At 38.4% G+C, this 23186-nt stretch overlaps 1 protein-coding gene and 1 long non-coding RNA gene across 29 annotated transcripts in view; one reads left to right on the top strand and one right to left on the bottom strand.

Annotated features, from left to right (window-relative positions):
• The window catches only part of LOC105488569 (leucine, glutamate and lysine rich 1), a 232139-nt gene that overhangs the window by 82109 nt on the left and 126844 nt on the right, over positions 1-23186 (bottom strand). The window lies entirely within an intron of this gene.
• On the top strand, positions 2473-11504 carry LOC105488568 (uncharacterized). 5 transcript variants are annotated; one of them, XR_011619836.1, is made up of 5 exons: positions 2473-2977; positions 7810-7932; positions 8129-8247; positions 9706-9949; positions 11368-11504. It is a non-coding gene; the product is annotated as an uncharacterized lncRNA (long non-coding RNA). The 5 variants fall into 5 exon arrangements; XR_011619837.1 differs by having other exon boundaries at positions 2481-2977; positions 7846-7932; positions 9864-9949; XR_011619834.1 differs by having other exon boundaries at positions 2483-2977; positions 8132-8247; positions 9864-9949.

The following is a 23186-nucleotide window of genomic DNA, read 5'->3' as shown; positions in this document are numbered from 1 at the left end:
ATTTTTCAAGACCACAAAATGGATATGGACAGCCTAGAGTAAACAAAGTAGGAAGGGACTCGGACCTACAATGAAATCAACAGAATATTAGCTGAAAACATTTAGGGAATAAAGAAGAAAAGACGTAGGGTTAATAATAAAGTAAATTAATAAATAAAAGAGAAGTTTAGATCTAATAATATTTAGGACATTTTCCAATAGTGTTACATAACTACATAAACATCAACTTCTTTTAATGAATCAGTGTATTTCATAATCAGAGATCATGCTTACAGAGATTCCTGTATGCAGGGCTAATTCTGTGCAAAACTGAAGGCGATGGAGTGTATCTTTAGACACCCAGAGTATGGACTCTTCTTTCTGCACACTTTTTCTCTGTGCTAGGATGGCAGTAAAATAGGCAAAAGACAAGGAGTTTTCTCCTTATCTTCTAAAGAGTCTTTTCATGCTACGAAACTACTCTGAACTAATTGCAGTCTTAAGAATTAATTCTACAGCACAATTACATAATATAAAAGTAAAAAGCAACAAAACAACACAAACATGTTTTACAGTTTTATGACTAAAGGAATTCTAAGGCAATACCCAGAGATATGTAAAAATTTAATTATGACGATGTTTATTGTAATATTTTAATAAAAAGAGTGAGAACAACTATCTAATAATAGGGTAAGATCAAATAAATTATGATTAATCCAAACAACAGAATACTTGGAATATTTTTGACTTGGAAAGATTTCATAACAGAGAGAATGGGGGGGGAAGGGTAGGGATAATAAAACTCTTTTATCCCAATTTTATAAAAATATATATTCAAAAAATAAAGTCTAGAAGGATCCACATCAAATGTTTATAATTTTATCTGAAAGTTGGAATTTCCTAATCAATAGTGAACATGACTTATTTTGGTAAGGGAAAACAAAAAAACCATCATATTGAAGCAGCCTAATACTAAACATACTCATACCCATCTTATAACTCATCTTGTAAGCCATCATCAGGTGTCCACTTTCCTCTAGACCTCTCTGCCTTCCCCACATAAAAGGTTATGTTTACTATCAGGCAGGCTGGAAGTGGCCTGATACAGTAGGTCACTCTGAAGCATATATTAATGATAACAATGTATATGCTTTGGTGCTCCTAGGCAGTGGAAATCTGGCAGTAAAGTTCTGGAATCAGGTCCCAGTTCTGCTGATTAGTAGTTGTGTAGCCCTCGGCAAATGACTGAATTCCTCTAGGCCTTAGTAATTTCATTTGTAAACTGGAGATAATAAAAGTGCTTAACCCAGGAGGGTGATAGTAAGGGGGTACCTATGGCTGACATATTTCAAGTGGTATGTGAATGTCAGCTGCTATTTAGATTATAGTAGGAAATCTACCTGAACTCATAGGAATTATTATTTTAATGATGTTAAAATAGTACCAGTGATTAGCTAGTGGGAGAGAGATGTTAGAGATGCTGCCAAGAGGTAAGAGACATTGGACCACAGGGTGGGAGTATGGGGAGAGATCATTAATTCCTCATTTAGACAGTGTCACTATTATTCATGCTGTCAGCCCATAATGTGGATGATCTGTAAATGTCCATGAGCAGCAGGTATGTTCTGTGCCTGGGTGAGTCCATGTTAAAAGAGTGTCTGTGTGTGTAGGGAGGGTGTGCCCATGTAGGTGTTAGGGAAGGGGCAGATTAAAGCTCCTTTCTATTCACTGCTTAGCTGAGGTTTCCCTGAGGATGAATCATGCTTAGTATAGAAGCCATGTATGACAGAGAAGACAGAACATTTATCATAGTTGTTCCTGATCAAGCCTAGTGTTAATCATATGACAGATGCCTAATAAATATTGCTGAATGACTAAATAAATTGGAAACTGGTATCTGAATGAGCAGGAGGAGACTTAATATTGGGATGGGATGATATAGACATCTCAGGCTACAAGTATATATAATGGGAGAAAGAATGAAAGGGGAAAACTATCTGAGAGAGGTGAATTTAGGAAATCAGGCAAAGATCAGAACCCATAGAATTTAAAAAATGAGGTCTAAAATTTATTCCCAAGGTCCTACGGCACAGTTAAAGAAAAGGCAAATAAAGTGATAGGGCTAAAATCTAGCCTTAGAATAAGAAAATGATGTTGGAGGTAAAGAACAAGGAGAGAAGGTTGCAATGGCAAAAATGAAAAATGACCAGAGATTGAACCAGAATTATAGCTATCTCAAAGGAGAGAAAGGAGTCTCAGAGGAATGACATCCATTATACGGAGTAGATGCCTATGATCATTATAGAAAATTCCTCTACGATTCAAACATTAATAAAATGGAGATGATATATAAAACACTGGTAATCTTTAGATGAAAGCTCAACGTTGGGAGCAAATGAAAAGGCAAGAAAACAAAGATAATCTTAGACGACTCCAGTGATCAAAGATCAAAGGCTTCTACAGGAGATCCCTTTATTAGACTCACATTTCCATGGTGATCAGGTTCTAAAAAAGATTTCTTAGAATTTTAGTTAATACTATCTGGCTTGCAATTTGTCTAGAGATCAGGCTAAACTTTTTGTCCATCTACTTTTGGGCACAGAAGCAGCCCACAGTCATCAATTATCAAGTTGGTCTCTTTTAAGGGCTGTTGGATTTAATACAACTAAAAATAATAACAAATTTCCTTGGTTTTCTGTTTGCAAAATCAGCACTTTCCCTTTTTATTTGAAGCCAAGGTCACATTATTCCAACTAAAGTTCAATGGTTCAAAAGGAATCGTAAAAGCTGGTCAAGTCCCCATAGTGAGCGCTCTCTGAAAATCAGACCTTGCAAGTAAGGTCCTAGTGGATCTGCGTTCATAGACTTCTCTATCTGCCATACAAACAGATGACTCCTGAATTAAACATAGGTACTCCTTTCTTCAGTAACCTTTTCTAAGAGCAGGCAAACTACTGTTACAGCTAATCAAGGCTGACTAGAAAATAAACAAGTCGAGGTGAGTAGACCTTTGGGCAAAGAGATATTAAAATGTATAGTTTTCTTCTGAAATTAAAGTAGTATTTAAAGAAATGTGAATGCTTTTATACAAAATATAATCATTTGGTTTGCTATCACACCAGGAAAGTCACTTTAAAATACATTTGAATATATAGTCCTTTAGGTAATCCTACATTTTATCTTGCCTATTCTAATGTATTACGGTAGGTAAGAAAAGCTAGCATATTCCCACTTTACAGATGAAGTAACTGAGTCAAAGAAATTAATAACTTATTCTAAGGGCCTATAAAAGGCTTAAACAGTACCAGAAAGCAGAAGTGTTTGGATCCCAGTTCAATATTTTTTTCAACTGATTTCCAATGATTTTCCTTCCACCTGCTAGAATAAAATGTCCTTTACTTTTTGTCAGCAGTCACAAATATTGGAAGACAGAGTTCAAATAAGTCACTTCAGCATTCAGCTTATTTTTAATATTCTTCCTTAAATTTATTTTACCAACTTTCAAATTTATTCCAAGTGAAAAAACTTTTGACTTTTTTATTTTAGTAAGCTGTTCGGTATAGTAAATAGCACAAATAATTTAATAAAATTATTTTGCATATAACATTTTTACATCCTAATTGATGTCACATTCATTTTGTGACTTGAGTCACAAGCTACTAAACAAGCTACTAATTAAGGAATGCAGTACTTACACATGCTACAACATGGATGAAACTCACAAACATTATCCTAAGTGAAAGACACCACACACAAAAGACCACATATTATATGGTTCTATTTGTATAAAATGTCCAGAATAGGTAGCTCTATACAGACAGAAACTGAGTTAAGGATTGTTGGAAAGGGGCAGGAGTATAAGGGGAGTGGCTGTTGATGGGCCACAAAGTTTCTTTTTGGTGTGAAAGAAATCTCCTAAAATTTGGCTATATTGATGGTCACACAACTCTGCAAATATCCCAAAAACCACTGAATTGTATACTTAAAGTGGGTGAATTTTGTAATTTGTGAATTTTATCTCTATAAAGCTGTTTTAAAAAATTCAATTAGGATGTAAAAATGTTATATGCAAAATAATTTTATCAAATTATTTGTGTTATTTACTATACCGAACAGCTTACTAAAATAAAAAAGTCAAAAGTTTTTTCACTTGGAATAAATTTGAAAGTTGGTAAAATAAATTTAAGGAAGAATATTAAAAATAAGCTGAATGCTGAAGTGACTTATTTGAACTCTGTCTTCCAATATTTGTGACTGCTGACAAAAAGTAAAGGACATTTTATTCTAGCAGGTGGAAGGAAAATCATTTAAGTAGACTGACTGTGGGTCACAATGACCTCTGAGAGGATTATATAATTGAGATAAATTGTGCATTTTGGAAGTTATTAGTGTGAGCTAAACATAAAATTACAGAACTTAGATAAATAAATCTTTAAAAGGAAACAAAAAATTTGATCTTCAAATTTTTGCTGTATATGTTGGCTTTTCTATGAAAAAATCAAATTTTGGCATTAAGAGTTAGGTTATTATTGATAGCTCATTATTTACTCTTAAACGGCTATTAAACTATAGGCACCAGAATTAACACATGTATTTAAATTTTTGTTCTCTATTTCAAGACAGAAATAAAGGGAAAATGTGGAGAAAACAAAGTTGAAAGTTTTTCATGTAGAAAAGCAATGATCACAAAAACCGTATACTTGGGCCAGGAACGGTGGCTCACGCCTGTAATCCCAGCACTTTGAAAGGCTGAGGAGGGCAGATCACCTGAGGTCAGGAGTTTGACACCAGCCTGGCCAACATGGTGAAACCCTTTCTCTACTAAAAATACAAAAATTAGCCGGGCATGGTGGCACATGTCTGTAATCCCAGCTACTCAGGAGGCTGAGGCACGAGAATCACTTGAATCTGGTAGGTGGAGGTTGCAGTGAGCCGAGATCGTGCCACTGTACTCTGGCCTGGGCAACAGAGTGAGATTCCATCTCAAAAACAAAACAAAACAAACAAACGAAAACCATATATTTGAATCAAAGTTGAAACTTTTCAATGGTGATTTACAAGGAAAAAAGTAACAAAATGTGAAAAATATGAGCATTTATTTAACTTTGGAAACAAGAAAATGGCATCAGAGTTAGAATAAGAATCATAGCATATCAGAGCCCAAAGGGCCTTCCAAGGTCTTAGTCCTATCCATTCATTGCCTAGGTGTGGACACATATTCATTAAGGATAAATGGCATGTCAGAGTCACCTGCCTAATGTGTGGGAGGGCCATCATGTTCTGATTCTTGGCCTAGCATGCTTTCAACTAATACCACATTGGAGAGAACATGGGTAGGGGGTTGAAAGGCACAACAGAGAGATATTTACATAGTTTGAAATGAAGAAAGATAAAATTTATTCTAAAAGTGAATTCAAAAGTAAGAAATATGGGAATATAAAATATTAAAACAGCTTTTAAAGTATATTATAAGCACAGGTTAAAAAATTCAGGTGTAAAATATATATTTCATGTTAGTTTAAAAAAAGGATAACATGTTAACCCATTTTTTAGGAGAGAGAACCTAAGAAAGAATAATGAACAACAAAGGGCATGGATAATAAAAGGCCACAGTATAGAAATTCAAGTGAAATGAATGAAGGGATTGCAATATTCAGGGGAAATGGATAGTACAGAGTTTGAACTATCTGAAGAAAAAAAGGCAGGGTGGTGGGATAGAAGGTGGGGCAGAGAATTAGGCCAGGAACACTGAAAGGAAGATGTTCAATTAGTACTACAAAAGAAACCTTATTGTGATACTTTACACTTAAAGCTAGTTCTACAACTGCAGAGAAGCTGGTAAAATGGCTTATAGGAAGGAGTATATAAACAATGCAAATGCTTAGAATTGAACTGACGATTATTAATTAAAATAAGCCATTTAGAAAGTTTATAACAAAAAGTGGATTTAAGTGATTTCTAATATATTGTTTAAACAAACAATTATTTTCTTTTTTTTTTTTTTTTTGAGACGGAGTCTTGCTCTGTCGCCCAGCCTGGAGTGCAGTGGCCAGATCTTGGCTCACTGCAAGCTCCGCCTCCCGGGTTTACGCCATTCTCCTGCCTCAGCCTCCCGAGTAGCTGGGACTACAGACGCTCGCCACCTCGCCCGGCTATTTTTTTGTAATTTTTTTTTTACTAGAGACGGGGTTTCACCGTGTTAGCCAGGATGGTCTCGATCTCCTGACCTCGTGATCCTCCCGTCTCGGCCTCCCAAAGTGCTGGGATTACAGGCTTAAGCCACCGCGCCCGGCCCAAACAATTATTTTCTTAAAAACAACAAAAGAAAGAGGAGATGAGTGGTGTATCAGTCTGCCCTTATTTGATTTGCCCAAAGAAAATCTAAAATACTATATCCATTATGTTAACCTGATGATTTATTGTTTTTTCCTTTTCTCAAAAGGTTAACATGATATCCGAAAAGACTTTAATAAGCTGGAAAAGCTATGAATGATACTTATCAAGATAACAAAATCTTACAGACATAAATCAGCTAATAACAAAAGTAAGGCATGCATTTAAAAGAAAGCAGATTAAGAAGATGGCTAAAGTTCATTAAAATTATGAAAGTAAATGTCATAAGATGGTAGAGAAAGTAAAGCCAAACAAAACGATTTGAATGGGAACATAATTGGAACTAGAGAAATTTATAGGGGACAAAAAAATACCTTGTTGAGAATCACTAAAGTTAAGAGTACCCATACATAAAACCAGTGTGAAGCTAGGAGGTGAGAAGTCTTGTGAAGACCCATGAAGAGTTGAAGGACACCTGCAGACTAGAAGTCAAAGTGAAGAGAAGGCCCATTGGCTGGCATGCCAGAGATGTCCAATAAATACTTGCTGAAAAAATGAAATCAGTTCCAGGACATGGTCAGCCCAAGGTCAATAGATGGGAATATCTATTGCGGTTAGAAGCTAGTGAATAGGTTAATAGATAGTAGGCAGAGATAAAATCAGGTTATAACAAGTAGGAAATAGGTAGTAGGAAAGGAGTAAAGGGGCAGGCTTGGGGCACTGTAGGTGGGAAAATCAGGAAAGTCCCTCGTGGACCCTAGAGACAAGAAGAAAGTTATAAGTACTTTGCAATAAAACACTGCAAAATCTGAGATGGAAACATTGCTGCCTTTCCCGAACTTGTAGTTCTATAGTCTTTCTAAACCACTGTAAATACTTTTGCCAGGTGAATTGGGAAGAAAAATATGTTGGTATAATCAGTTCACCAGAAAGATATTTGTGGATAAAGCAAGAAGTACACTTGTGAACACGTTTCTAAATGTTTTGACAATTTCTATATGGGGACTCTGATATGGGAACGAGTAAGATTGTTGGTTGTTAAAACAAAACAAAACAAAAAACAAAAAAACCAACCTGGTACCCTTCACAGATAGGTACGTAGTGAAGTGGTATTTATCATCGCTAGTTGAAAATAGGGCTAATAATCCTGTCCTATTGATTTTAAATGGTTTCAACCAAGAGAAATATAACAGCCTTTCAAAATGTTTTCTCTGTTATCACAGCTTGGGTGTTATCCATGGTGTGAATCTATTCAACACCAGCAGCAAAAATGAAACCCTAATTTAGTCTTGAAATTATATGGAGTCAGGCAGGGTGGCTCATGCTTGAGGCCAGGAGTTTGAGGTTACAGTGAGCTATGATCATGTACTCCAGGCTGGGTGACAGAACAAGACCCTGTCTGTAAAGGGAGAGAGAGAAAGGAAATAAATAAATAAATAAATAAATAAATAAATAAATAAAAATAGCTCTTTGCTCTGCAATTACACTGCCTTTTAGAAGAGTCTGTATTCTATCTACAACTGCATAATCTAGATATGAAGACTGAAAACATCCTAAAAGTACAGAGAACACTGATCTACACTGTACGTTTGCTTTGGATATAGACTGGACTTAATAAAGGTAAAGTCTTTTTTTTTTTTTTTTTTGAGACGGGTCGCCCACTCGCTCTGTCGCCCAGGTTGCAGTGCAGTGGTGGGATCGCCGCTCACTGCAAGCTCCGTCTCCCGGGTTCATGCCATTCTCCTGCCTCAGCCTCCCAAGCAGCTGGGACTACTTGCGCCCGCCACCACGCCCGGCTAATCTTTTGTATTTTTAGTAGAGTCGGGGTTTCACTGTGTTAGCCAAGATGGTCTCGATCTCCTGACCTCCTGATCTGCCTGCATTGGTCTCTCAAAGTGCTGGGATTACAGGTGTGAGCTACCGCGCCCAGCCAAGGTAAAGTCTTAATGAGTATAAAAACTGTGGCTAATTATTGTACTGCATTGTTCTAAGGAGTTTTGTGGGTTTTTTTTTTTTTTTTTTTTTTTTTAACTCTAGGAGGTAGAATGTGACCTAAATCTTGAAAGACATGTTGGGTGATTTTTTTTTTCTTTTTTGAAAAAAGTTTATTGTTAAAACACCATCAGAAAAAAATTTGAAGAGGAAAAAAATCACTCCTTTCCATCATCCAAAATTTACTTTCATATTTCCATGTTTCCTTCTGGTTTCTGTTCACAAATACATCTATTTTGCTGTAACTGTAATTATATTACACATATAATTTTGTGGATTCTTTTTACACTGTAACATAATCATAAGCATGTTTCTATGTTGATGCCCAGTGGTCATATTGTCATTTTAAAAGTCTGGGTAATGTCCTAAATGTTGGCATGTGATAATGTATTACTCCTATTATTAGTGTTGGGCATAAATTAGTTCTAATTATTCACTATTATAAATGTGATCTTTCCACAAAAATAATTTTTTCTTCTGATTGTTTTCTAAGTATAAATTATCAAAAAGGAGATTACTAATTACAAACATTTCTATGGGCTGAAAAAAGTACAGCAATAATTTCCATCACCAAATGAAGGAAAACTTTACCATTAAAGTCTCTGTACTAATTTAAAAGGTAGCATTTTATTTAGTTAGTTATTAGTAATTGAACATTTTGTGTTTATTATGTGTTTTTCCTGTGTTAATGGTCTGTTTCTCACCCATTTGCTTGGGGTCTTGGAGTTTCCTTACACAGTTGAATAAATCCTTTACATGGTGTGAATTTTAATACTTTGTATATCATATGTGATACAAATACTTTTTTGTCTGTCGCTGTTTTTAGGTTGTTTGGCAGATTTGAACTCAAAAATTCTACCTTTTAAATAGACAAATTCTGTCAGTCTTACTCTTTGTAATTTTTAAAGTGCTGCTTTATCCTTCTATAATTAGGATACATTCTGTATCTTTTTATTGTGTGCTAGTTTGCCTTAACTTGAGGCTTATTTTGATGTAATGTTTATTTCCTTTGGTTATATAGCACTTACTACACAATTTTGCTTTTCCCCATTGTTAATGATGCTTACATTAAAATCTGATTCTACTTCTGGATTTGCTACACTGTTCTTAAGATATATATTGCCATTTTTGCAGCAGCAGAACATCCCTATAAAAACATAGCTTAAATATGCTAGGGCTAGGTGGCCAAACAAGGGCTTTTCATTTCCAGGCTTTTTATTTTTTTATTTTTTTGAGATGGAGTCTCGCTCTTTTACCCAGGCTGGAGCACAGTGGTATGATCTCGGCTCACTGCAAGCTACGCCTCCCGGGTTCACGCCATTCTCCTGCCTCAGCCTCCCAAGTAGCTAGGACTACAGGCACCCGCCACCAGGCCTGGCTAATTTTTTTTTGCATTTTTAGTAAAGACGGGATTTCACCGTGTTAGCCAGGATAGGAGGGTCTCGATCTCCTGACCTCGTGATCTACTCGCCTCAGCCTCCCAAAGTGCTGGGATTACAGGCGTGAGCCACCGCGCCAAGCCTCATTTCCAGGCTTTTAAAAACTACATTTTTCTCAAGATCTGATCCAAGAACAACTGACGCCAAGAAGCTGAAGGAGTAGAGGGATCAACTGTTGTTCAGGACCAGAGGAGAAAGCAAGTAAGGTAGGTGTCCAATGTCTTAGGGACACAGAAGGTGCATCGTCACCAGATAGTTCTTATGGAATGATTTTGGCTGTGAAATTGGCAGCCTCCCTTTACTGGGTTCCTAACCACTTTCTCAGCCTGGTTCTTCCACCCTCTTAGATATTCTGAATATCCAAATAATATCCTCTCAATAAACTACTGTATTGTTTGAATTAAAGTTAGCTTTGGCTGATTGTGACCAAAATAATTCACAAATACTGTTCTTTTTGAAAATGTAAGCTACTTACATTTTTAAAAAAACTATTCTACAGTATGAATATCCTTTTTCCCACATTTCTTATTATTATTTTAAAACTAGTACTGGTCATAAGAACCACCTAGAGGAGCATTTATTAAACACAAAGCATCTTCGAATCTTGGAGATTCTAATTCAGTGCATCTGAATGTATAAGAATGTGCATTATTAATGTCACTTTATGTACCCATCCTTCCTACCACCCACTTCCCTCAAATACTCACAGCCCCAGATGTGGTCAGACAACTTTGAAAAACACTGTCCCACCTTAAATTCTTAGAAGACTTGCTAGGTCAATGGTCTACTTTTGTAAGTGGGGGAGGTATCCCCTTCTTTTTTGGTTAAGAAAAAGAGTTACCTTAATATAGCTATAAAAATCCTATATGGAAATATTTATAGATATGTATATAAATACACATATATATTTCTTTTCTCTGTAATCTGAGGGGACCAAAAGAAATAACACTGTAGTATTAATAAGTACAGCTAGCACCCAGATCTTAGTTTTGAATACTGTTTGCCAATAAAAGGAAACAAAGCTTCTTGGAGAAATGACTGATTCTAGGACTGGGGCAGGAAATATACAAAATGAGCTTTTACTGTATAGCCAGAAAGTCAGAAGTGTTTTAAAAAGAAACCCACATTGATGGGAATATACCCATGGCACACAGGAACCAACAAAAAGGATTTCCAATGGCCAAAGTTGGAAATTTTACACAAAAATATACACGAAGCATGTACTATTGGTTTATAACCTAAGTATAAAATAAATACCCATGAGTCCATGCTCATATAAATAATAAACTAATAAATGGGGAGAAGAGATGGAATCTCCTACGCAGAAGTATTTCATATACTTTATGTAGATACTCCTCCCTACAGGAGAGGGAGCATAACTTCCCACTCAAGTCTGGGATGTATGTAGATAGAGCTTCCTTCCAAAAAGTGCAGTATGGAAAGGGGGAAAGGAGAAACTTTACTGTGGAGAAACCAAGCACTACCTTAACCAGGTGATTAAAGTCAATATCAATAGTCAAAAATCATGTTGATTATATTTACTTTTGACAAGATATGATATTTGCCTTCGTGTTTTTCTTCCCCCAAACCCATAATTCCAATTTAAATATGAGAAAAACATCAGATAAATCTAGTAGAAGGACATCCTACAATATACCTGACCACTACACCTTCAAGCCATCAAGGACATCAAAAACAAGGAAAAGTTTGAGAAACTGTCACAGTCAAGAGGAGACTAAGAAGATATAACAACTCAATGTAATATGTTTATCCTAAATGGAATCCAGGAACAGAAAAAGAACTCTGAATAAACTATGGACTGTAGTTAATAATAATTTGTTGGGGGAGGGGTCAAGATGTCCCATTAGAAGCAGCTGCAGTTTGTGGCTCTCACAGAGAGGAATGAAAATGGTGAATTAATTCAGCACCTACAACTGAAATATCCAGGTTCTCACATAGGGGCTGACTAGGTAGACAACTCACCCTATGGAGAAGGAGGAAAAGCAGGGTGGGGTGATGGCCTACCTGGGAGTGGGAGTGGCACAGAACCAAAGAAAACCCCATCCTTAGCCAAGGGAAGTGGTGAGTGATTGTATGTCCCTGCTCAGGAAACCACACTTCTCCCATGGATCAGGAGATCCTCTCCTGAGCCCAAGTCACCAAGGCCCTGGGTCGGATACACAGAGCTATGTGGAGTCTCAGCAGAACAGTTGCTCAGGCACACACAGAGGCTTAGGAATTTTACATACTCCAGCCCCAGGAATCTCGGTAAGGCACGAGATCTTTCTGTACATTGCCCTAGTAAGGGGGATAAATGTGGAGAGTCAAGAGGCATCGTTCTGTGGGCCCCACTTCCATGGCACTTCACACATTAAGACCCACTGGCTTTGAACTCCAGCCAGCCAGCAGCAACAGGCTGGAGACTGCCTGTGATGGGATCAAGTTCCTGGGGCAAGGAGTGGCTGCCATTTCTGCAGTTAGTCAACTTAGCCATTCTAGCTTGTCCACACCAGGGAGTCCAGGTATCAGGACAAGGAGGAGTCCCCCATAACACAGCACAGTTGCTGTACCAATTTGTGCCCAGACTGCTTCTTTAAGTGGACCCGGATCCATTCCTTCTCACTGGGTGGGGCTTCCATGCGGGAATTTCAGCAACTCTTGCCAGGGTTATATGGATAGAACTCTGATCTCTCCCTGGGACAGAGCTTCTCGTGGGAGGCGCAGCTGCCGTTTCTGTGGTTCAGCCAACTCAACCATACAAGACTGCAGGCTCTGGAGATTCCAGGTGGTCCGTACAAGGAGGGGTCCCCCACTACGTAGCACAACCAAAAAAGCAGCCAGACTGCTTCTTTAAGTGGGTCCCTGATCCAGTTCCTCCTGACTGGGTGAGACCTCCCAAAAGGGTCTCCAGATACTTCCTATAGGAGCATTTGGGCTGGCAACAGGTCAGTAAACCCCCTGGGATGGAGCTCACAGAAGAAGGAGCAGGCTGCCATATTAAATGTCTCGCAGTGTTCACTGGTGATACCTCCAGGTACAAGAAAAACTGAGGCAACTAGGGTCTGGAGCAGACCCCCAGCAAACTGGAAGATTGGTCTGTTAAAAGAAAAATAAACAAGCAGAATACAATAACAACAACAACAAAATCAACAAAAATGACCCCACATAAACCCTACTGAAAGCTTAGCAACCTCAAAAATCAAAGGTAGATAAGCCCACAAAGATGAGGAAGTATCAACACAAAAAATGCTAAAAACTCAAAAAGCCAGAGTGCCTCTTCTCCTTCAAATGACCATAACACCTCTCCAGCAAGGGCACAGAACTGGGCTGAGGCTGAGATGGCTAAATTGACAGAAGTAGGCTTCAGAAGGTGAGTAATAACGAACTTCACTGAGCTAAAGGAGCATGTTATAACCCAATGCAAAGAAGCTAAGAATCATGACAAAACAATACAGGAGCTGATAACCAGAATAGCCAGTTTAGAGAGGAACATAACTAACCTAATGGAGCTGAAAAACATAACATGAGAACTTCATAATGAAATCATAAGTATCAATAGCAGAATAGACCAAAGGGAGGAAAGAATCTCAGAGCCTGAAGACCATCTTTCTGAAACAAGACAGATACACAAGAATAGAGAAAAAAAATTAATAAGAATAAACAAAAGCTTTGAGAAATATGGGATTATGTAAAAAGACTGAACCTATGACTGACTGGGGTACCTGAAAGAGACAGCAAGAATGGAACCAAGTTGAAAAATATACTTCGGGGGGGCGGAGCAAGATGGCCACATAGGAACAGCTCCAGTCTCCAACTCCCAGCGCGAGCAACACAGAAGACCGGTGATTTCTTCATTTTCAACTGAGGTACTGGGTTCATCTCACTAGGGAGTGCCAGACAATCAGTGCTGGCCAGCTGCTGCAGCCCAACCAGTGAGAGCTAAAGCAGGGCGAGGCATCGCCTCACCTGGGAAGCGCAAGGGGGAAGGGAATTCCTTTTCCTAGCCGGGGAACTGAGACACACAACACCTGGAAAATCGGGTAACTCCCACTCCAATACTGCACTTTAAGCAAAGGGGCACACCAGGAGATTATATCCCACACCTGGCCGGGAGGTTCCCACACCCATGGAGCCTCCCTCATTGCTAGCACAGCAGTCTGCGATCTAACCGCAAGGCAGCAGAGAGGCTGGGGGAGGGATGCCCGCCATTGCTGAGGCTTAAGTAGGTAAACAAAGCCGCTGGGAAGCTCGAACTGGGTGGGAAGCTCACAGCAGCTCAAGGAAACCTGCCTGTCTCTGTAGACTCCACCTCTGGGGACAGGGCACAGCAAACAACAACAACAACAACAACAACAAAGCAGCAGAAACCTCTGCAGACGCAAACGACTCTGTCTGACAGCTTTGAAGAGAGCAGTGGATCTCCCAACATGGAGGTTGAGATCTGAGAAGGAACAGACTGCCTGCTCAAGTGGGTCCCTGACCCCTGAGTAGCCTAACTGGGAGACATCCCCCACTAGGGGCAGTCTGACACCCCACACCTCACAGGGTGGAGTACACCCCTGAGAGGAAACTTCCAAAGCAAGAATCAGACAGGTACACTCGCTGTTCAGCAATATTCTACCTTCTGCAGCCTCTGCTGCTGATACCCAGGCAAACAGGGTCTGGAGTGGACCTCAAGCAATCTCCAACAGACCTACAGCTGAGGATCCTGACTGTTAGAAGGAAAACTATCAAACAGGAAGGACACCTATACCAACCCCATCAGTACGTCACCATCATCAAAGACCAGAGGCAGATAAAACCACAAAGATGGGGAAAAAGCAGGGCAGAAAAGCTGGAAATTCAAAAAATAAGAGCGCATCTCCCCCTGCAAAGGAGCTCAGCTCATCGCCAGCAACGGATCAAAGCTGGACGGAGAATGACTTTGACGAGACGAGAGTAGAACGCTTCAGTCCATCAAACTTCTCAGAGCTAAAGGAGGAATTACGTACCCAGTGCAAAGAAACTAAAAATCTTGAAAAAAGAGTGGAAGAATTGATAGCTAGAGTAATTAATGCAGAGAAGGTCATAAACGAAATGACAGAGATGAAAACCATGACACGAGAAATACGTGACAAATGCACAAGCTTCAGTAACCGACTCGATCAACTGGAAGAAAGAATATCAGCGATTGAGGATCAAATGAATGAAATGAAGCGAGAAGAGAAATCTAAAGAAAAAAGAAGAAAAAGAAATGAACAAAGCCTGCGAGAAGTATGGGATTATGTAAAAAGACCAAATCTACGTCTGATTGGGGTGCCTGAAAGTGAGGGGGAAAATGGAACCAAGTGGGAAAACACTCTTCAGGATATCATCCAGGAGAACTTCCCCAACCTAGTAGGGTAGGCCAACATTCAAATCCAGGAAATACAGAGAACGCCACAAAGATACTCCTCGAGAAGAGCAACTCCAAGACACATAATTGCCAGATTCACCAAAGTTGAAATGAAGGAAAAAATCTTAAGGGCAGCCAGAGAGAAAGGTTGGGTTACCACAAAGGGAAGCCCATCAGACTAACAGCAGATCTCTCGGCAGAAAGTCTACAAGCCAGAAGACAGTGGGGGCCAATATTCAACATTCTTAAAGAAAAGAATTTTAAACCCAGAATTTCACATCCAGCCAAAGTTTCATAAGTGAAGGAGAAATAAAATCCTTTACAGATAAGCAAATGCTTAGAGATTTTGTCACCACCAGGCCTGCCTTACAAGAGACCCTGAAGGAAGCACTAAACATGGAAAGGAACAACCGGTACCAGCCATTGCAAAAACATGCCAAAATGTAAAGACCATCGAGGCTAGGAAGAAACTGCATCAACTAACGAGCAAAATAACCAGTTAATATCATAATGGCAGGATCAAGTGCACACATAACAATATTAACCTTAAATGTAAATGGACTAAATGCTCCAATTGAAAGACACAGACTGGCAAACTGGATAAAGAGTCAAGAACCATCAGTCTGCTGTATTCAGGAGACCCATCTCACATGCAGAGACATACATAGGCTCAAAATAAAGGGATGGAGGAAGATCTACCAAGCAAATGGAGAACAAAAAAAAGCAGGGGTTGCAATACTAGTCTCTGATAAAACAGACTTTAAACCATCAAAGATCAAAAGAGACAAAGAAGGCCATTACATAATGGTAAAGGGATCAATTCAACAGGAAGAGCTAACTATCCTAAATATATATGCACCCAATAAAGGAGCACCCACATTCATAAAGCAAGTCCTTAGAGACTTACAAAGAGACTTAGACTCCCATACAATAATAATGGGAGACTTCAACACCCCACTGTCAACATTAGACAGATCAACGAGACAGAAAGTTAACAAGGATATCCAGGAATTGAACTCACCTCTGCAGCAAGCAGACCTAATAGACATCTACAGAACTCTCCACCCCAAATAAACAGAATATACATTCTTCTCAGCACCACATCGCACTTATTCCAAAATTGACCACATAATTGGAAGTAAAGCACTCCTCAGCAAATGCACAAGAACAGAAATTACAACAAACTGTCTCTCAGACCACAGTGCAATCAAACTAGAACTCAGGACTAAGAAACTCAATCAAAACCACTCAACTACATGGAAACTGAACAACCTGCTCCTGAATGACTACTGGGTACATAACAAAATGAAGGCAGAAATAAAGATGTTCTTTGAAACCAATGAGAACAAAGATACAACATACCAGAATCTCTGGGACACATTTAAAGCAGTGTGTAGAGGGAAATTTATAGCACTAAATGCCCACAAGAGAAAGCAGGAAAGATCTAAAATTGACACTCTAAATCACAATTAAAAGAACTAGAGAAGCAAGAGCAAACACATTCGAAAGCTAGCAGAAGGCAAGAAATAACTAAGATCAGAGCAGAACTGAAGGAGATAGAGACACAAAAAAACCTCCAAAAAATCAATGAATCCAGGAGCTGGTTTTTTGAAAAGATCAACAAACTTGACAGACCGCTAGCAAGACTAATAAAGAAGAAAAGAGAGAAGAATCAAATAGACGCAATAAAAAATGATAAAGGGGATATTACCACCGACCCCACAGAAATAGAAACTACCATCAGAGAATACTATAAACACCTCTACGCAAATAACTAGAAAATCTAGAAGAAATGGATAATTTCCTGGACACTTACACTCTTCCAAGACTAAACCAGGAAGAAGTTGAATCCCTGAATAGACCAATAGCAGGTTCTGAAATTGAGGCAATAATTAATAGCCTACCAACCAAAAAAAGTCCAGGACCAGATGGATTCACAGCTGAATTCTACCAGAGGTACAAGGAGGAGCTGGTACCATTCCTTCTGAAACTATTCCAATCAATAGAAAAAGAGGGAATCCTCCCTAACTCATTTTATGAGGCCAACATCATCCTGATACCAAAGCCTGGCAGAGACACAACAAAAAAAGAGAATTTTAGACCAATATCCCTGATGAACATCGATGCAAAAATCCTCAATAAAATACTGGCAAACCAGATCCAGCAGCACATCAAAAAGCTTATCCACCATGATCAAGTGGGCTTCATCCCTGGGATGCAAGGCTGGTTCAACATTCGCAAATCAATAAACGTAATCCAGCATATAAACAGAACCAAAGACAAGAACCACATGATTATCTCAATAGATGCAGAAAAGGCTTTTGACAAAATTCAACAGCCCTTCATGCTAAAAACGCTCAATAAATTCGGTATTGATGGAACGTACCTGAAAATCATAAGAGCTATTTATGACAAACCCACAGCCAATATCATACTGAATGGGCAAAAACTGGAAAAATTCCCTTTGAAAACTGGCACAAGACAGGGATGCCCTCTCTCACCACTCCTATTCAACATAGTGTTGGAAGTTCTGGCTAGAGCAATCAGGCAAGAGAAAGAAATCAAGGGTATTCAGTTAGGAAAAGAAGAAGTCAAATTGTCCCTGTTTGCAGATGACATGATTGTATATTTAGAAAACCCCGTTGTCTCAGCCCAAAATCTCCTTAAGCTGATAAGCAACTTGAGCAAAGTCTCAGGACACAAAATTAATGTGCAAAAATCACAAGCATTCTTATACACCAGTAACAGACAAACAGAGAGCCAAGTCATGAATGAACTTCCATTCACAATTGCTTCAAAGAGAATAAAATACCTAGGAATCCAACTTACAAGGGATGTCAAGGACCTCTTCAAGGAGAACTACAAACCACTTCTCAGTGAAATAAAAGAGGACACAAACAAATGGAAGAACATACCATGCTCATGGATAGGAAGAATCAATATCGTGAAAATGGCCATACTGCCCAAGGTAATTTATAGATTCAATGCCATCCCCATCAAGCTACCAATGAGTTTCTTCACAAAATTGGAAAAAACTGCTTTAAAGTTCATATGGAACCAAAAAAGGGCCCGCATTTCCAAGACAATCCCAAGTCAAAAGAACAAAGCTGGAGGCATCATGCTACCTGACTTCAAACTATAGTACAAGGCTACAGTAACCAAAACAGCATGGTACTGGTACCAAAACAGAGATATAGACCAATGGAACAGAACAGAGTCCTCAGAAATAATACCACACATCTACAGCCATCTGATCTTTGACAAACCTGACGGAAACAAGAAATGGGGAAAGGATTCCCTATTTAATAAATGGTGCTGAGAAAAATTGGCTAGCCATAAGTAGAAAGCTGAAACTGGATCTTTTCCTTACTCCTTATACGAAAATTAATTCAAGATGGATTAGAGACTTAAATGTTAGACCATATACCATAAAAACCCTAGAAGAAAACCTAGGTAATACCATTCAGGACATAGGCATGGGCAAAGACTTCATGTCTAAAACACCAAAAGCAATGGCAGCAAAAGCCAAAATTGACAAATGGGATCTAATTAAACTAAAGAGCTTCTGCACAGCAAAAGAAACTACCATCAGAGTGAACAGGCAACCTACAGAATGGGAGAAAATTTTTGCAATCTACTCATCTGACAAAGGGCTAATATCCAGAACCTGCAAAGAACTCAAACAAATTTACAAGAAAAAAACAAACAGCCCCATCAAAAAGTGGGCAAAGGATATGAACAGACATTTCTCAAAAGAAGACATTCATACAGCCAACAGACACATGAAAAAATGCTCATCATCACTGGCCATCAGAGAAATGCAAATCAAAACCACAATGAGATACCATCTCACACCAGTTAGAATGGTGATCATTAAAAAGCCAGGAAACAACAGGTGCTGGAGAGGAACCTGTGGAGAAATAGGAACACTTTTACACTGTTGGTGGGATTGTAAACTAGTTCAACCATTATGGAAAACAGTATGGCGATTCCTCAAGGATCTAGAACTAGATGTACCATATGACCCAGCCATCCCATTACTGGGTATATACCCAAAGGATTATAAATCATGCTGCTATAAAGACACATGCACACGGATGTTTATTGCGGCACTATTCACAATAGCAAAGACTTGGAATCAACCCAAATGTCCATCAGTGACAGACTGGATTAAGAAAATGTGGCACATATACACCATGGAATACTATGCAGCCATAAAAAAGGATGAGTTTGTGTCCTTTGTAGGAACATGGATGCAGCTGAAAACCATCATTCTTAGGAAACTATCACAAGAACAGAAAACCAAACACCGCATGTTCTCACTCATAGGTGGGAACTGAACAATGAGATCACTTGGACTCGGGAAGGGGAACATCACACACTGGGGCCTATCATGGGGAGGGAGGAGGGGGGAGGGGGGAGGGATTGCATTGGGAGTTATACCTGATGTAAATGATGTGTTGATGGGTGCTGACGAGTTGATAGGTGCAGCACACCAACATGGCACAAGCATACATATGTAACAAACCTGCATGTCATGCACATGTACCCTAGAACTTAAAGTATAATAATAATAATAAAGAAAGAAAGAAAGAAAGAAAGAAAGAAAGAAAGAAAGAAAAAAAAGAAAAACATACTTCAGAATATCATCCAGAAGAACTTCCCCAACCAACAAGAAAGGCCACCATTCAAATTCAGGAACTGCAGAGAACCCTGGAAAGATACTCCATGAGAAGATCAACACCAAGACACATAATCATCAGACTCTCCAAGGTCGAAAAGAAAGAAAAAATGTTAAGTGCAGCTAGTTAGAAAGGACAGGTCACCTACAAAGGGAAGCCCATCAGAATAACAGTGTATCCCTCAGCAGAAACCCTCCAAGCCAGGAGAGACTGGGGGCCAAAATTCAACATTCTTAAAGAAAATAAGTCCCAACCCAGAATTTCATATCTGGCCAAACTAAGCTTCATAAGTAAAGGAGAAATAAGATCCTTTTCAGACAAGCAAATTCTGAAGGAATTCATCACCACTAGGCCTGCTTTGCAAGAGCTTCTGAAGGAAGCACTAAATATGGAAAAACAAACAAACAAACGAAAATGTTACCAGCCACTGCAAAAACACACTGAAGTACACAGACCAGGTACACTATGAAGCAACCACATAAACAGTCTGCAAAATAACTAGCTAGCACCATGATGACAGGATCAAATTCACAGACAACAATACTAACCTTAAATGTAAATGGGCCAAATGCCCCAATTAAAAGACATAGAATAGAAAGCTGGAAGAGCCACGACCCATTGGTATGCTGTCTTCAAGAGGCCCATCTCATATCCAAAGACACACATAGGCTCAAAATAAAGGGATGGAGGAAAATTTACCAAGAAAATGGAAAACAGAAAAAAGCAGGGGTCACAATACTAGTTTCTGACAAAACAGACTTTAAAGTAACAAAGATCCAAAAAGACAAAGAAGGACATTACCTAATGGTAAAGGGTTCAATTCAACAAGAAAAGCTAACTATCTTAAATATATATGTACTCAATAAAAAAGCAGATTCATAAAGCAAGTTCTTAGAGACCTAAACAAGAGACTTAGACTCCCACACAATAATAATGGGAGACTTTAACATCCCACTGACAATATTAGATCATCAAGATAGAAAATTAACAAAGATAGTGATCCTGAACTCAGCTCTGGATCAAGTGGACCTGATAGATATCTACAGAACTCTACATCATAAAATAACAGAATATACATTCTTCTTATCACTACACATAATCAAACACTCCTCAGCAAATGCAAAAGAACTAAAATAATAACAGTCTCTCAGACCATAGTGTAATCAAACTAGAACTCAAGATTAAGAAATTCACTCAAGACCACACAACTACATGAGAATCGAACAATCTGCTCCTGAATGACTTCTGGGTAAATAATGAAATTAAGACAGAAATCAAGAAGTTCTTTCAAACTAATGAGGACAAAGAGACAACAAATCAGAATGTGTGAGATGCAGCTAAAGCAGTGTTAAGAGGGACATTTATAGCACCAGACAGATTTATAGCTGAATTCTACCAGAGGTACAAAGAAGATCTGGCAGCACCATTTCTACTGAAGCTATTTCAAAAAACTGAAAAGAAAGACTCCTCTGTAACTCATTTTATGAGGCCAGCATCATCCTAAGAGCAAAACCTGGCAGAGATGTTACAAAAAAGAAAACTTCAGGTCAATATATCCCTGATGAACATCAATGCAAAAATGTTCATTAAATACTGGCAAACTGAATCTAGCAGCACATTGAAAAGCTTATCCACCATAATAAAGTTGGCTTCATCCCTGGAATGCAAGCTTGGTTCAATATATGCAAATCAATAAATGTGATTCATCACATAAACAGAACTAAAGACAAAAACCACATGATGATCTCAATAAATGGCAAAAAGGCCTTTGATAAAATTCAACATCCCTTTATGTTAAAACTTCTCAATAAACTATGCATTAAGGGAACATACTTCAAAATAATAAGAGCCATAGATGACAAACCCACAGCCAATATCATACTGAATGTGCAAAAACTAGAAGCATTTCCCTGGAAAACTGGCACAAACAAAGATGCCCTTTCTCACCACTCCTATAAAACATAGTACTGAATGTTCTGGCCAGGGCAATCAGGCAAGTGAAAGAAATAAAGGGTATCCAAATAGGAAAATAAGAAGTCAAATTATCTTTATTTGCACATAACATGATCCTACATCTAGAAAATTGTCTCAGCCCAAAAGCTTCTTAAGGTGATAAGCAACTTCAGCTGTCTCAGAATACAAAATAAATGTGTAAAAACATTACTCTACACCAACAACAGGTGAGCCAAGAGCCAAATAATGAATGAACTCCCATTCACAATTACTATAAAAAAAAAAATGTAAAAACCCTAGGAAGACAACTAACAAGGGAAATGAAAAATCTTTTCAAGGAGAACTACAAATGACTGCTCAAGGAAATCAGAGAGGACACAAACAAATGGAAAAACATTCCATGCTCATGGATAGGAAGAATCAATATTATTTAAATGGCCATACTGCCCAAAGTAATTTATAGATTCAATGCTATTCCCATTAAACTACCATTGGCATTCTTCACAGAACTAGAAAAAACGATTTTTAAATTCATATGGAATTAAAAAGAGCCTGAATAGCCAAGGCAATCCTAATCAAAAAGAAAAAAGCTGGAGGCATCATGCAACCCGATTTCAAGCTATACTACAAGGCTATAGTAACCGAAACAGCATGATACCAGTACAAAAACAGACATATAGAACAATAGAACAGAATAGAGAACTCAGAAATAAGACAGCACACCTACAACCTCTGATATTTGACAAACCTGACAAAAGCAAGCAATGGAGAAAGGATTCCCAATTTAATAAATGGTGCTGGGAGAACTGGCTGGCCATATGTGGACAACTGAATCTGGACCCCTTTCTTATGCCACATACAAAAATCAACTCAAGATGGATTAAAGGCTTAAATGTAAAACCCAAAGCTATAAAACCCTAGAAGAAAATCTAGGCAATATCATTCAGGACGTAGGTACAGGCAGAGATTTCATGATGAAAATGTTAAAAGCAATAGCAACAAAATCAATAATTGACAAATGAGATCTAATTAAAGTAAAGACTTTCTGCACAGCAAAAGAAACTATTAATAGGTGAACAGACAACCTAAAGAATGGGAGAAAATTTTTGCAATCTACCCATTTGACAAAGGTGTAACATCCAGAGTCTACAAGGAACTTAAAAAAATGTACAAGGAAAAAACAAAAAACTCCATTAAAAAGTAGGCAAAGAACATGAACACACACTTTTCAAAAGAAGACATACATGCAGCCAACAAACATGAAAAAACACTCATCATCACTGATTATTAGAGAAATGCAAATTAAAACCACAATGAGATACCATCTCACACCAGTCAGAATGGTGATTATTAAAAAGTCAAGAAACAACAGATGCTGGTGAGCTTGTGAGAAAAAGGAGCTTTTACACTGTTGGAGGGAGTGTAAATTAGTTC

This window comes from Macaca nemestrina, chromosome 2 (assembly GCF_043159975.1).
Source record: "Macaca nemestrina isolate mMacNem1 chromosome 2, mMacNem.hap1, whole genome shotgun sequence".
Taxonomy (NCBI): Eukaryota; Metazoa; Chordata; class Mammalia; order Primates; family Cercopithecidae; genus Macaca; species Macaca nemestrina.
This window is presented reverse-complemented; position numbering and strand designations above follow the sequence as displayed.